The sequence below is a fragment of the Phocoena sinus genome, chromosome 6 (genome assembly GCF_008692025.1).
Source record: "Phocoena sinus isolate mPhoSin1 chromosome 6, mPhoSin1.pri, whole genome shotgun sequence".
NCBI lineage: Eukaryota > Metazoa > Chordata > Mammalia > Artiodactyla > Phocoenidae > Phocoena > Phocoena sinus.
Window position 1 is genome coordinate 34,150,963 of NC_045768.1, and position 16,894 is coordinate 34,167,856.

Genomic DNA, 16,894 nt, shown 5'->3' on the forward strand with positions numbered 1-16,894 from the left:
TGACCACACTGAGGTGCTGATGATGGTAGCTGACAGATGCAAGACTCGGCATAATCACCAGGTTGGGAGACTGAGCCAAAACCAACAAGAAAACATTTAAAAAACTGTTATGGAAGCATCATAACATTGCAGGAGACAAAGCCAGAAGAAAAACGTCACCCACATGCCAATTACCTATCATTCATCTACTAGGTTTTTCTATGTTCTGTTTTTTTTTCTCCTTTGTGTTCTTATGCACATATATATGTTTATATAGGTGTAACCATAGTGTATGTACAATTCTGTAGTCTCTATATACAATGCATTTGCATTATTTTGTAAACCTATCTACATGTTGCCCCTTACTTCCCATTTTTCATTTGTAGTTGGAGATGAAATGGTCTAGTGTTGATTTAACCCCTTTATGGTAGCTAGGCAATTAGATAATTTCCAGTATCTTTGATATAGGTGATGCTGCTATGTGTTTGTATAAAGAGCTTAGTATTTCTTTTGAATTATCCTTAAGACAAATTCCTAAGACCGAGATTTATGGAATGAGGAACATTTTTGTGTTTCTTCAAATAGTGCTACCAAGTTGTCTCTAAGGACATTTTGCAACTCACCACAATCAAGATAATTAACATATCCATCACCCCTAAAAGTTTCCTCATGCCCCTTGTGATTGGTGATTGATTCATTCCCACCCCCCCATATCTGTAGACAATCACTGATCTACTTATGTCACTATAGAATAGTTTGCATTTTATTGAACTTTATATAAATGGAATAACAGTGTATTTATTTTGTCTGTTTTCACTCAGCATAACTATTTTGATACTCATCTATGTTGTGATATCAATAGTCAATTACTTTTTTTTTTTGCTAAGTAGTATTCCATTACATGGACCATACCATGGTTTGTTAATCCATTCACTTGTTGATGGACATTTGGGTTGTTTCCATTTTTGACTCTTATAAACAAGCTGCTATGAATAGTTGTGTACAGGTCTTTGTGTGGCTATGTTCTCATTTCTCTTTGGTAAATACCTAGGAGAGGAATATCTGGGTCAGATGGTAGGTGTATGTTTAAATCTTTAAGAAATTGCCAAACTTTTCACAAAGTGGCTGTATTTCTTTTATTTCTTCTAGCAGTAGATGAGAGTTTTAATTGCTCCATCTCCTTACCGAAACTTGATTAGTACAGTCTTTTAAATTTTACCCGTTTTAGTATATAGTGGTATCTCGTTGTAGCTTTAATTTACATTTCCCTCATGACTAATAATATGTTTATTATCTATCGCTGTGTAACAAATTACCCCCACATTAGTGGCATAAAACAACAAACATTTATTGTCTCTCAGTTTCTATGGATCAGGAATCTAGATGTGGCTTAGCTGGGTGTGGTTAGCAGAACTGACCCATCTGAGCTTAAAGCTGCTTTGGAGTAGTGCTGGATATGGGAAAATTGGAGAGAAGAAGAAAGAGCAAAGGGTTGGAAAAGTAGACAGAATTGTCAGGCTGAAAAAAAAAAAATCGCCAGGCTGTAGTTTTCCTGCTAGATGGAGGAGTTTGAATTTCCAGATGATTCTAGGAAATTGAACATTTGTTGAACAATGTACGTGTATCAGGCTTTGATGTTAGTTCATTTAATCGATCCTCGGAACAGTCCCATTTTAAAGATTTAGAAATTGAAATCTGAAAATTAAGTAAAACTTGGCCAAGGCCATATACTTGAGATGGATTTGAACCCCCCTCTGTTTCCTGTCAAAGCCCACTCTGCCTCACAGTGTCATTGCCTCTAGAGCCCATAAGACCTCTTTGAGTAAGTTCTAGTGGACAGTAAGAAGTGCAGATCCTCTGATCACTCAGTTTTCAGCTGATAGCCTGGGCTCTCCTTAGAGACTGAGTCATGTTGCAAAACCTCCCCGCATCCCCTACCCTAACAGGCTTGAGTGGCCTCTGTAAGGTCCACCTCAGTCAGCGAAAAGACAGTAGGTCTTTGCTCTGGCTACCTCCATGAATGATATCTGCCTTATAAGGGAAGAGTCACTGGTGGGCCGACTTGAGATGTCTTCTGCCCAGTCAGCACCCCCTAATCCAACACCCCTAGACACAATAAATCTTAGATGTGAAGCTGCTTCAAATTTTAGCTCCAAGTAATGAGTGTGTGTATGATCAGGCCACGCAAGATGGCTGTTCTCTTGCTCTCTGTACCTCCTCTGCTCTACCAGTCCCTGCCTCACCTATACCCTACTCACCTGACTGACCCTCCCTCTTGATCATAGAGCCTAATCAGTAGATGCCTAGGTATGCTCCTTTGACCCCAGCTAGTGATTGTTCTAATCTTTAGATCAGAATGGTCTCCACTAGGACAGTTTATCAAAGGGTAGTGAGGGGCACGCACCTCTGACGGTTTCCCTGGTAACCGATGAGCTAACCTGATGTCAGTTCCCTCTATAACTGGTAACCTCCCTCTCTCCGTGGTAGTGAAGGTGGCTGCCTGCCATCCACGTCCACAGTGGGGTGTCACTCCAGGACCCTTTTGTGAGATCCTTTGTCCCATAAGCCATTGTGTGTCTCTGTCACTGTCTTCGGGCTCTTTCTTCAGTCTTGAGGCTGAGCAATTATAGGGCTTGCAGGCCTGCAGGCTGCAGCCCAGCAGTGGGTTTCAGAAGGTCCAATCTCCTCTCCAGGTTCAGTTTCTTCAGCCATTGAATGGAGGGGGAAGATTTGCTTGGCTAGGTTAGTAGTTGTCCTTACCCCATGGAAGAGAAGACTGCAAAGTATGCTCCAGTCCACAAGAGCACTAGGCATTGTCTATCGATTAAGTCATTCATAGATCTTGTATGTATGTATGATTACTTTTCAAGTGTGTGTAAATTTGCGTCATAAATAAAATGCAAATCCATTTCAAGATGTTACTGAAGTTTTGGTCATTTTTGGACCTGAAACTTACCTATCAATGTTTACTAAAAAGTATGTCTACCTTACATATATGTGTGCATGCTGTGAGAACTGTGGAATTTATAGCTGTTAAAAAACTATTCTCACACTCAAAGCAATTGAAAAGCACTAAGAGACTCCCCACAGTCTCTCTAGCCGACTGGAGTAATAGTAAACATATTTAACAAACAGTATGTTGTTCAATGAGTATAAAGTTACAGTTATACAAGATGAATCAGTTGTAGAGATCTCCTGTAGGACATAGTGCCTATAGTTAACAATAAGATGTTGCGTGCTTAAAAATTTGTTGAGGGTAGATCTCATGCTGAATGTTCTTATCACACACACACATACAAATGAAGGGGCATAATGAATTTTTCTGAGGTAATACGTATGTCTGTCACCTTGATTGTGGTGATAGTATCACAGTTATACGCATATGTCCAAACTCATCAAAATAATGCATTCAATATGTACAGTTTTTTAATATCTATTATACCTCAATAAAGCTGTTAAAAAACCAAACCAGTAAGTTGAGAGGTGCTGACCAATCAGAGTGTATGTGCTGAACCAGGACCAATCAGAATGGAAGCCTGCTAGGACAGTGGGCCCTGCCATCCCCCACTTCTGGCTGTTTCAGGCTTTAACCCTTTAGTTGTAGAATCTTGGGGCATTCCAGGGAATCCCAGGGGAGGCACTGAGACAGCCAGGACAGCTGGGGGCATGGGTAGGGGTGGGAATGGGGGCTTGGCAGTGGCTGTTTATCTGTGGGGCATCACAGTAGTTCAGTATCTCAGTGTTTAGAGATTGCGTGCAGGTCATCCTCCAGCGGCTGCGTGGAGATGGCATACAATGCCTGGATATGGGCTTGGACTCTTCCTCCTGCACAGCTGACTCTCCATGGCCACAAGCCCACCTGGTATCAGTGCACTGCACCCTTCTGCCCCAAATTTGACTTTAAAATGCTCCATTGTGCTGGACAGTTTTCCACCCAGGTGGTAAACTTGTGACCCTCCAAATCTGGTTTTGGTTGAATGAGTTCATCTCCTGGATCTCACTATCTGTGTACAAGTGAGCTGTGTAAAGGGAAAGAAGCAGAATTTGAGGTCAGGAATTGGTTCTGCTTTCACATCCCAGCTCTACTAGTTTTCCTCCATATGCCCCTGGGGGCAAGTCAATAAATGGGGTGGTGACATATGTCCTGTCCCCCTCATAAGTCTGTGCTGAGGTTTGAATGAGAGAAAGGAGGGGAAGTGCTTTGCAAACTGTAAAGTACTGTGCATACATGAGCGAGTCTCTGTTCCATAGGATCTGCTTGTTAAGAATGTTGCTTGTCTGCTTCTGATTGAATCAGGGGTTACAGATCTGCCATTTATTTAGAATGTTTCCTGACTATCCTCAAATGTGACTATGATATAGCTTTACCTTTGAGTGGACAGGGGAAGATCACTGCAGAAAGTGTGATCTTTCTTTCCCTTTAACCCTAGAAAATCAGAGTTGACATGGGCTGCTAGAGAGTACCTAATTCATTTTATAAATGGGGTCACTGAGGTCCAGAGTGGGTCAGTGAATGGCCCAAAGCCACATAGTGAGTTAGTGGCAAAGCCAGAATCAGGTGTTCTGTTGCCCAGCTCTTTTCATCACAATACGTGACATGTCTCATGGCAAACCATTCATGCATGTTTTTGATCATTCAACAGCATTTATTGAGTCACTAGTAAATGCTGGGCTCTGTGCAGACGATTTTGTGGGTAGACAAGTTGGGTACCATTCTGCTCTCAAGTTGCTCATGACACTGGGCGGAGAATGTTCTTTCAGAATCCTGAGGGGACCAGAGAAAGTGTTATTTATATAGGTCTGGCAATCCCCCTTGGGAGTGGGGGTGGTTTTTGAGAACAGTCACAAAGAGTGATGAAGCTCAACAATGCTGACCCAACACCAGAGAACAACCAAGCATCCTCACCTGCCTGCCTCATTCAGTGTTCACAAGCACCTCATACTACAGATGGGGACGTTGACAGCCCTGAGGAGGGAAGGGATACGACCGGGGTCACAGGGCTAGAAAGTGCCAAAGCCACTTTGATTGAAAACAGGGTGTGATTCTAGGGTCTGTGGGTCTTATGAACCAGCTCACTTTAGGTAGAAAGAGCATGGGTTTGGGTAATGAGGAGATCTGGGTTCAAATCCCAGGTGTACCATTTCCCAGCTGTGTGACTTTGGGCAAGTTCCTCTTTCGGAGATTGTTTTCTTGTGTGCAAAATAGAGATAACAGGGTACTGACCTTGTAGGACTCCTGTGAGGGTGAAATCAGTGCCTGAGGGTGGAGCCCCTAGATGGTGCCTGGCATGTGGTGGGCACTCAATACCTGTTCCTTTGCTGCCTCCACTAGCTCCTGGTGTGGGTGCCTTGGCCAGTAACCGGGGCACCAAGTACTCTTGGCTCTGTGCACCCAAGTCCTGTGTTCCACAACAAAGGCCTGGAAGGTTTTCCTCAGTTGAACAATAATGAAGGCAGTGGTAAAGGTGAGGTTTGCTGAAGACTCAGGCCTGAAAGTTGGGGCTTCTGTCTCAAAGCTCTCTCTCTCTCTCTCTCTCTCTCTCTCCCTCCCTCCCTCATGGGTGGGACCTAGTCAAAGCTCCTGAAGGCCCAGTTTGGATGCCGGAGACACCTGCCATGCCTGACTTCACGGGGTGTCAGTTCTGCCTTGTTCCTGCTGCATTCCGGCTTCGTATGTCAGCACCTCATGAAAATCTTCCAGGTCCTGGCTTTGAATAGCTCCTTGGCTGCCTGGGAGTGAAGAGGCTGGCTCTGTTTTGCCTGTCAAATCATCCGCTTTGTCTGTCTATGAGCAGGTAAGCTGAGTTTCCTTACATAATACAGACTGGGCCGTCACTGTCAGGACTGATTCTGCCCGGCTCAGGCTGAACAAACAGCCATTCAGCCCCACCAGCCGAGGCCGAGGCCGTGCAGTGGCAGGAGCTGCTATTCTTGAGAGCAGTTCGATGACAGGCTCTGAACAGATGCCGGGCACTTCAGTGGGGAAGGAGCTGAGCTCTGACTTGCCTCTCCCGGCCAAGGCAAATCCTCCTTTCTCAGCTGAGTCAAACCTTCCAAATGACTCCCACTTTCACTCCTGCACTCGCTGGGTGTGTGATACAGCGAGTGGGCAAAATGAAGCAAGAGGTAGCCCTTCAATAGATACAGAGAACCCGATAACCTGCCACATTTCTTCTTTTGCCTTAACTGCTAGGAGACTTGGAACAAATTTAGTACTGGAGGCAATAGTTAACTCATCCCAATTGCCTGGTAACATCCTCTGCTCCTTATAATTGGTTCTCGTCTTAGTCTTTTAATAAATTTATTTATTTTACTTATTTATTTTTGGCTGCGTTGAGTCTGTTGCTGTGCGTGGGCTTTCTCTAGTTGCGGAGAGCGGGGGCTACTCTTCGTTGAGGTGCACGTGCTTCTCATTGCGGTGGCTTCTCTTGTTGCAGAGCTTGGGCTCTAGACATGCAGGCTTCAGTAGTTGTGGTACGCGGGCTCAGTAGCTGTGGCGCATGGGCTTAGTTGCGCCACGGCATGTGGGATCTTCCCGGACCAGGGCTCGAACCCGTGTCCCCTGCATTGGCAGGCGGATTCTTAACCACTGCGCCACCAGGGAAGTCCCCCATCTTAGTCTTCAATCAATCTTTCTTTAATGTATTTTTTATTGTGATAAAATACACACAACAGAAAATTTACCATTAGTGCCATTTAGTACATTCACTATGCTGTACAACCATTGCCACTGTCCAGTTCCAGAACATTTTCATCACCCCAAAAGGAAACTGCTTACTCATTAAGCTATTCCCCATTCTTTAACTTTTAAGATATCACAGGTATCCTTGTAAAGTGAGTAGAGGGTATGTATGGATTCTAAATAAATATAATAAATAAAAGGATAGACAACTCAAATTTCATTGTATTAGCTAGACACATTCACTTTTCATTTTATTATAATTTTCCATGTTCATTTTTGTTTCATTCTCTTCTTTGTTCAATTAGGTTTTTTTTTTTTTTTTTTTTCCCCCGTACGTGGGCCTCTCACTGTTGCGGCCTCTCCCGTTTCGGAGCACAGGCTCCGGACGCGCAGGCTCAGCGGCCATGGCTCACGGGCCCAACCGCTCCGCAGCATGTGGGATCCTTCTGGACCGGGGCACAAACCCACGTCCTCTGCATCGGCAGGCGGACTCTCAACCACTGCACCACCAGAGAAGCCCTCAATTAGGTATTGAGCTGTGGCTTATTTCTGATCTGGCTGTGTCATTCCAAATTCCCTCCTTTCTTCTCCCTCCCCTTTCCCTCCTCCATCTTCCCTTCCTTCAGACTTTCAGATCTACTATCTAACCTACCTATTATCTATCTACCAATCATCTATCTCTTGATAAAAAATCTGTCTATGAAATATCTATCTATCTATCTATCTATCATTCATCTATCTTCCTACTCTCCATCCATCCGTGCTTCTCTTTGCAAATCTGGATCATTGGTTCTCAGCCGTGCATATTAGAATCACCCGGTAAGGTTTTAAAATCTACCGATGTCTGGTCCCATCTTGGACCAGTTGAAATGGAAACTTTTGGTGTAGGACCTTGGCATCTGCACATTTTTTAAGTTCTCGTAGGTGATTCTAATGCATGGTGAAGATTAAGAATTACTTACGTAAATTAACCTCTCTTGATACTCAGCCTTCTGCAGAAACTACTTATCTCAGTTCTGGTCCTCAGCTAGTCTAGTTTTTTACGTAAATGCCATTTACTACACATAGTGCTGTATAATCAGCCTTTTGACAACATGTATAAACAACTTTCAATGTACTTAAATTTTTTTCAAGAGCATCATTTTAAAGGCTGCTGAGTGTTTTATAAACATATATATGTTACATTTATTTAATCAGTCTCCTGGAATTTTGGTTAGGATTGTACTGAATCTATAAAGGAATTGGAGAAATTTTTGATATATATTTAATCTAATATAAAAATTAAAAATTTTGACCGTATGCAAATAAAAACAAATAATATGATATACTCTCAGGTACTCATCATCATAGACACTGATACTCCAACAGCCACCAGTCCTGTTCACTTCTGTCCCATCTATATCCCCATCTTCCCCTACTATCGTATTATTTTGAAACAAATCCCAGACATCTGTAAGTAATTCGGTATATATCTCTAAAAAATAAAACCCCAGGGCTTCCCTGGTGGCGCAGTGGTTGAGAGTCCGCCTGCCGATGCAGGGGACGCGGGTTCGTGCCCCGGTCCGGGAAGATCCCACATGCCGCAAAGCGGCTGAGCCCGTGAGCTATGGCTGCTGAGCCTGCGCGTCCGGAGCCTGTGCTCCGCAACGGGAGAGGCCACAACAGTGAGAGGCCCGCGTACCACCAAAAAAAAAAAAAATAAAAAAAATAAAAAATAAAACCCCAATATCATTGTCAAAACAAAAAAAAAAAATAAAAAACCACCCAAAAGAGAAAAACCACAATAATTCCTTAATATCATCAAGGGCAACTTGATGGCTTGTTAAAAGTGAAGTTTCAGATTTCCAATTGTCCCATAAATGTAATCATTTACTTTTACATCTTGTTTGGGATTTAAACATTTTTTTTTATTGTGGTAAGAACTCTTGGGATTGGTTTTGACTGTTCTTAAGTCTCATTTAATATATAAATTCCACTCCATCTTTAATTTTTTTCCTTGGACTTTATTTGTTGAAGAAACTGGATTGTTGGTTTTATAGAGTTTTCCATGTTTTGGATTGTATTTTTATGGTGTAATTCAACATGTTTCTCTATCTTTTGTGTATCCCATACACTGGTGACTAGGGTTAAAAGTTTATGTGATATTAAGCCTTCCAATTTATGAACATGTTTTACTTATCATTTTAATTTGTTTTCCTTAATGTCCATCAATAATGTTCTCTATTTTTCTTCATAAAGGTCTTGCATATTTATAAAAATTATTTCTAATACTTGGTCTTTTTTTTTTTTTTTTTTTTTTGCGGTACGCGGGCCTCTCACCGCTGTGGCCTCTCCCGTTGTGGAGCACAGGCTCCGGACACGCAGGCTCAGCAGCCATGGGTCACGGGCCCAGCCGCTCCACAGCATGTGGGATCTTCCCAGACCGGGGCACGAACCCGTGTCCCCTGCATCGGCAGGTGGACTCTCAACCACTGTACCACCAGGGAAGCCCACTTGGTCTTTTTTTGTACATGTCACTTTTTTTTTTTTTGGCTATGCCATGAGGCTTGTGGGATCTTAGTTCCCAGACCAAGGATTGAACCCACGCCCTGGGCAGTGCAAGCATGAAGTCTTAACCACTGGACCACCAGGGAATTCCCTCTTTTTTTGGATAAAGTTGGATATCTTAGCTGTTCTTCCCCTCACCCCCAGCTTTATTGAGATATAATTGACATATAACATTGCATAAGTTTAAGGTGTACAATGTGGTGATTTGATACAGGTGTGTATTGCAAAATATTTATCACAAGAAAGTTAGTAAACACATCCTTCACCTCACATAATTACCATTTTTTGTTGTGGTGGTGGTGAGAACATTTAAGATCTACTCTTTTAGCATCTGTTAAGAATACAACACAGTACTGTTAACTATAGTCACCATGCTATGATTAGATCCCCAGAACTTACTCTTCCTATAACTGAAAGTTTGTACCCTTTAACCAACATCTTCTCATTTCCCCCTTTCCCCAGCCCCTGGCAACCACCAGTCTACTCTGTGTTTCTGAATTTAGCTTTTCTAGATTCCACATATAGATGAGATCATACAGTATTTGTCTTTCTCTCTCTGACTTAATAAATGTTAGGGACTTCCCTCGTGGCGCGGTGGTTAAGAATCTGCCTGCCAGTGCAGGGGACACGGGTTCGACCCCTGGTCCGGGAAGATGCCGCAGAGAACTAAGCCTGTGCTCCACAACTACTAAGCCCGCGTACGTAGAGCCCGTGCTCTGCAGCAAGAGAAGCCACTGCAATGAGAAGCCCGCGCACCACAAGGAAGAGTAGCCCTTGCTTGCGGCAACTAGAGAAAGCCCGCACGTAGCAACAGACCAACGCAGCCAAAAATAAATAAAATAAATTAATGGAAAAAAAAAAAGAAATATTATCTGTTCTTAAACTGCATTTATCTACTTGTTCGTCAGATATAATTACAACTGATTTTTTAAAAGATTGTTTTTGTATCCAGTAACTGTCGATTCTCTTAAAAATCTAATAATTTATTCTAAACTTCTTTGGGTTTTCAATTGTAGATAATCATATAATCTGTGAGTAATGACACTTTTCAGATATATATATATATATATATATATATACACACACACATAAGTAACTTTTTCCTTTTTTTTTGCCTTATCACTTTCAATACAATGATGAATGGAAGTGATGATACATGACATCCTTGGTTTTTTTTGTTTGTTTGTTTTTTGTTTTTTTGCGGTACGCGGGCCTCTCACTGTTGTGGCCTCTCCGGTTGCAGAGCACAGGCTCCGGACGCACAGGCTCAGTGGGCATGGCTCACGGGCCCAGCCACTCCGCGGCATGTGGGATCCTCCCGGATGGGGGCACGAACCCGTGTCCCCTGCATCGGCAGGCGGACTCTCAACCACTGCGCCAGGGAAGCGCCTATTTTTTATTTTATTTATTTAATTTTTGGCTGCGTTGGGTCTTCGTTGCTGCGCGCGGGCTTTCTGTAGTTGAGGCGAGTAAGGGCTACTCTTTGTTGTGGTGCATGGACTTCTCATTGTGGTGGCTTCTGTTGTAGCGGAGCATGGGCTCTAGGCGCACAGGCTTTAGTAGTTGTGGCTCACAGGCTCAGTAGTTGTGGTGCACGGGCTTACTTGCTCCACGGCTTGTGGGATCTTCCTGGACCAGGGATTGAACCCATGTCCCCTGCATTGGCAGGCGGATTCTTAACCACTACACCACCAGGGAAGTCCCAGGTGCTGATTTTTCATATGTATTTTCTCCATCTGTTGAGGTAACTACATTCTTTAATCTGTTAATGTTAATCTGATTTTTAATCAAGCAAGAAATTGGAAAAATATTTGCAATAATAATGTAGACAACTGATTAATATTCTTAATATAAAATTGGCCATCTTAATAAGAAAAACATAAAACCAAAATGGAAGAATGAATGAAAAGCCCATTTCTAGAAGAAATACAAATGTCTAATAAACATGAAAATCTGATTATTCCTGAGTAATCAAATAAATGCAAGTTAAAATAAGGAAATGCTATTTGTTGCCTACAAAATTGCGTTATTTATGAAGGTTAACATTCAGTGTTGCTCACAGTATGTAAAACAGGTGTTCTCAAACACTGTCACAGAATATAAATCATTATAATCGCTACAGAAAGAAATTTAGCACAAAGGTGTAAATGGGGACTTAAATGCAAACATAGCAATGTTTCTTAAAATAGTTTTTAAAAAGTGAAAATAAGATGTTCAATAAAACAAGTGAACAAAAAAATCTGATTTTTAAAAATGTTAAACAACCTTGCATTTGAGGGATAAGGCTTAACTGGAACATAATGTATTATCATTTTTATATATTTCTGAATTTGATTTGCTAATATTTTGATTGAAAGTTTTACATCTAGCTCATATATAAGGTTGGTCTGAGTTATCCTTTCTTTTAATGTTATTTTCAAGTTTTCATATCCATTATGGTATACTTACTAAAAAATTGGGGAATAGGTCCTTATTTCCTATAGAATAATTTTTTCTTAAATATTTGATAGAATTTGCTACTCAAATCTTCTGGATTTGTTTTCTTTATAAAAATATTTTCAATACTTAATTCAGTATATTTGATCATAGGACTACTTGGTTTTATGTTTCTTCTTAAGTCAGTTTTTAAAAAATCAATAGATTTTATTTTTTGGAGCCATTTTAGTTTCACAGCAAATGGAATGGAAAATACAGAGAGTTCCTACCTATTCCCTGCAACGCCCCCCAACCTCCCCCACCATCTACATCCCTAGCCAGAGGTATATTTGGTACAACTGATGAACCAGTATTGACATATCAACCAAGTCCATAGTATACATGAGGGATCACACTTTGTGTTTACATTCTATGGGTTTTGACAAATGTATAAGGACAAGTATTCATCCTTATAGTACAGAATAGTTTCACTACCCTAAAAATCCCCTGTGCTCCACCTGTTCATACCTCCTTCCCACAAACCCCTGGCAACTATCTTTTTACTAGCAGTGTCTTTTTACTGACTCCACGGTTTTGCCTTTTCCAGAAATGTCATATAGTTGGAATCAAACAGTATGGAGTCTTTTCAGATTAGTTTCCTTCATATTAATATTCCTTAATATTTCGTTGTGCAGAGGTACCACAGTTATTTATTTATCCATTCATCTAGTAAAGGACATCTTGGTTGCTTCCAAGTTTTGGCACCTATGAATAATGTTGCTGTATATATTTGTATACAGGTCTTAATGTGGACATAAGTTTTCAACTCATTTAGGTAAATACGAAGGACCATGATTGCTAGATCGTGTGTTAGGAATACGTTTAGTTTCCCAAGAAACTACGAAACTATCTTCCAAAGTGGCTCTACCATTTCACATTCCCACTAGCACTGGGAGTTCCTGTTGTTCTACAGCCTTGCAAGTATTTGGTATTGTCAGTGTTTTGGATTTTCAGTGTTCTAATAGGTGTGTAGTGGTATCTCATGTTTTAATTTGCAATTCCCTAATGATATCTGATGTCACTTGCCATCTGTATATCTTTTCTTGGTGAGGTGTCTGTTCAGATCTTTGCCCATTAAAAAAATTGGGTTGTTTTCTTATTGTTGAGGTTTTTTTTTTGTGGGGGGGAGATACGCGGGCCTCTCACTATTGTGGCCTCTCCCGTTTCGGAACACAGGCTCCAGACGCGCAGGCTCAGTGGCCATGGCTCACGGGCCCAGCCGCTCCGCGGCATGTGGGATCTTCCCGGACCGGGGCACGAACCCGTGTCCCCTGCATCAGCAGGCAGACTCTCAGCCACTGCGCCACCAGGGAAGCCCCTGCCTTTGATGTTTTACTAAAAAGTCATTGTTAAACCCAAGGTCATCTATATTTTCTCCTGTGTTATTTTCTAGGAGTTTTATAGTTTGGCATTTCGTATTTTGGTCTATGATCCATTTTGAGACAAGTTTTGTGAAGGGTGTAAGGTCTGTGTCTAGATTGTTTTTTTTTCTCTCTCTCTCTCTTTTGCATGTGGATGTCCAGTTGTTTCAGCATCATTTGTTGAAAAAAGTATTCTTTCTCCGTTGAATTGCATTTGCTCCTTTGTTAAAGATCATTTGACTCTTTGTATGGGTCTGTTTCTGGGCTTTGTATTCTATTCCATTGATCTATTTTTTATTGTTTTTGTTTTGTTTTGTTTGCCAGTACCACATTGTCTTGATTACTGTAGCTTTATAGTCAGTCTTGAAGTTGAATAGTGTCAGTTCTCTGACTTTGTTCTCTTTCAATATTGTGTTGGCAATTCTGGGTCTTTTGTCTCTCCATATAAACTTTAGAATCAGTTTTTCAATATCCACAAAAGAAATTCTTGGATTTTGATGGGGATTGTGTTGAATCTATAGATCAAGTTGGCAAGAACTGATGTCTTAACAATCTTAAGTCTTCTTAACCATGAACATAGACAATTGCTCCATTTGTTTAGTTCTTCTTTGATTTTTTTGGTCAGAGTTTCATAATTTTTCTTATTTAGATCTTGTACATATTTTGCTAGATTTATACCTAAGTATTTTTTCCCCTTCCTTCCTCCCTTCCTTCCTCCCTCCCTCCCTTCTTCCTTTCTTTCTGGTGCTAATATAAATAGTACTGTATTTTAATTTCAAATTCCAATTATTCATTGCTGGTGTGTAAGAAATGAATTGATTTTTGTATATTAACCTTGTATCCTGCAACCTTGCTATATATAATTGGTATTGGTTCCAGGAGTTTTTTGTGGTTGTTGATTCTTTAAGATTTTCTACATAGGCAATCCTGTCATCTGTGAACTAAGATAGTTTTGTTTCCTCCTTCCCAATCTGTATACCTTTATTTACTTTTCTTGTCATATTGCATTAACTGGGACTTCCTGTTATTGATTTCTAGTTTAATTCTGTTGTGGTTTGAGAGCATACATTGTATGATTTCTATTTTTTTAAATTTGTTAAGATGTGTTTTATGGCCCAGAATGTGGTTTATCTTAGTAATTGTTCCATATGAGCTTGAGAAGAATATGTATTCTGCTATTGTTGGGTAAAATATTTTATAAAAACTTAGTTATCTTTATATCCTGTGCTCATATTTTCAAGACTCTTTTATTTCTTGATACATAATTATTCTGATAATTCTAATAGCTTAAGTCTGCAGTTTTTGTGGTTCTGATATGTCATCTTGTGTATGTGTTACATTTCTGACTGTGAGCTATCAGTTTTTTTTTTTTTAACATCTTTATTGGGGTATAATTGCTTTACAATGGTGTGTTAGTTTCTGCTTTATAACAAAGTGAATCAGTTATACATATACATATGTTCCCATGTCTCTTCCTCTTGCATCTCCCTCCCTCCCACCCTCCCTATCCCACCCCTCCAGGCGGTTACAAAGCACCAAGCTGATATCCCTGTGCTATGCGGCTGCTTCCCACTATCTATCTACCTTATGTTTGTTATTGTATATATGTCCATGCCTCTCTCTTGCTTTGTCACAGCTCACTCTTCCCCCTCCCCATATCCTCAAGTCTGTTCTCCAGTAGGTCTGTGTCTTTATTCCTGTCTTACCCCTAAGTTCTTCATGACATTTTTTCCCTTAAATTCCATATATATGTGTTAGCATACGGTATTTGTCTTTCTCTTTCTGACTTACTTCACTCTGTATGACAGACTCTAGGTCTATCCACCTCATTACAAATAGCTCAATTTTGTTTCTTTTTATGGCTGAGTAATATTCCATTGTATATATGTGCCACATCTTCTTTATCCATTCATCTGATGATGGGCTCTTAGGTTGTTTCCATCTCTGGGCTATTGTAAATAGAGCTGCAATGAACATTTTGGTACATGACTCTTTTTGAATTTTGGTTTTCTCAGGGTATATGCCCAGTAGTGGGATTGCTGGGTCTAGCTATTAGTTTTTATAAGAACTTTATCTTTGGAAATTCCTTGGGTGCTATATCATTTCCCTCTTTCTTTTAACAGGTGGAACTACTCTCCCAAGTTTCTTCATTCACTTCCTATGTGAAAGTCAACTGGGTCTTATGTAAAGTTATTAGTTCACAACATTTTTAACTTTCAAAACTCTGTATATGTTACTTTATTACCTTTCACACTACTTTTGCAGATGAAGTTTGAGGCCAGTTTGAGTTTTGTTCTTCTGTGTTAACTTTTTTCTGTTGGTGGAGATTTTTCCCTTTTTATTGCTTATGATTCTGCTTTCCAGAATACATTTAAATGGAGTCTTTTTCATTGATTTTGCACAGGAAGTGCTAAAGCCTTTCAATTCTCACTAGGTCATTTTTCATGTCTGGAACATTCTCTTTTATAGCTTTTATTATAGCTTGTTTCATTTATTCTAATCTCTTAAGGAACACCAATTACATGTTTATTGGCTTATGCTTGTTTTTCCTCTATGTCTATCATTTTGTCTTTCACTATTTAGTCTTTTTTTTCTTTTCTATTGCATTCTGAGAAAGAAGTTTCAATTTTCTTCAGCATTAAAAAGCAATTTTTTATTGGCCTCTGATAATCCATCATTCACCTGTTGTTGGAAATTGTCAGTGTCCTCCCTGTATCACCTTGGCACTTACCCCTGCACATTGGAGGCTGCTTACTATGAATACCTACGATTCTCCTCTTAGTCCACATGTGCTGCAAAATGGACATTTTAGGAAGTTAATGCTGCCAGAAGCCACATCAAACAATGACAGATGGGGAGTTGGTGGGTAAATGCCCAAGCTTCCTCATTCACCAGGTGGGATAGCTCTGAGGTGTGATCTACATTGTTTCCCAGTGTTTCCTAATGGGATTGAGCTCCACTCATCCATGGTGGAAACCTGCTTAATAACTCACCCTTTAGAGGCTTTCTTTCCTTCCCTGACCCATTTCCTTACTCCTCTACTGGTGCTTCCTGGAATCACTTCTAAAATAAACTACTTGCATTCACAACCTTGCCTCAGGGTCTGCTTCTGGGGAAACCCAGTCTAAAACAGACATTTAAGTTGTTTCCAAATTTTGTCATTATAAACAATGTGTTGATGAATATATCTGTACATGAGTCTTTGTCTGCATCTTTCACTATTTTTTCTAGAATAGATTCCCAGAAGTAGAATTACTAGGTCATAGGGCATAGATATATTATTTTATCTTTGTTTTTTAGTGTACAAATATTTCAAATATGTAATAGATATTGCCAAATTTCAGGTAGGTTTTAGATAGGAAATGGATAGAAACCAGTTCATAGCTGAATCCTCTGAGACCAGGGATTGATAACTGCTTCATTTTTCCTGCTTGTCCATATCCTTATAATCTTAAAGGATGTGGGTAAGGCAGTCCTTTTTTGGAGTGAGAAGAGTGAATGCTGTCTGTGTTTGATTTTGTTCAGGTAGCCTCACGTACCAATCTTTTCAATCTTATCCTTATTTTGAATTTATAAACACTTAGGTTCTATGCCATCCTGCCACAGACACTATCGCTGCCACAGACACTAGCCACAGCCCTACTCATGTGCACGCTATTTATTTTATTTATGTAATTCATCCAAGATCCTTTCAGTGATATTCAATTTTATAAGCACTCTTCCCCCCAGAATCATATATGAACAGACCAGTTTGAGCCTGGATTTTGGGTTCAAGTTTTGTAATCTTGAATTCATCTCCTCTCCTCTCTTAGCCTCAGAGTTGATAAAAATGAAGCTTAGACATAAAAAA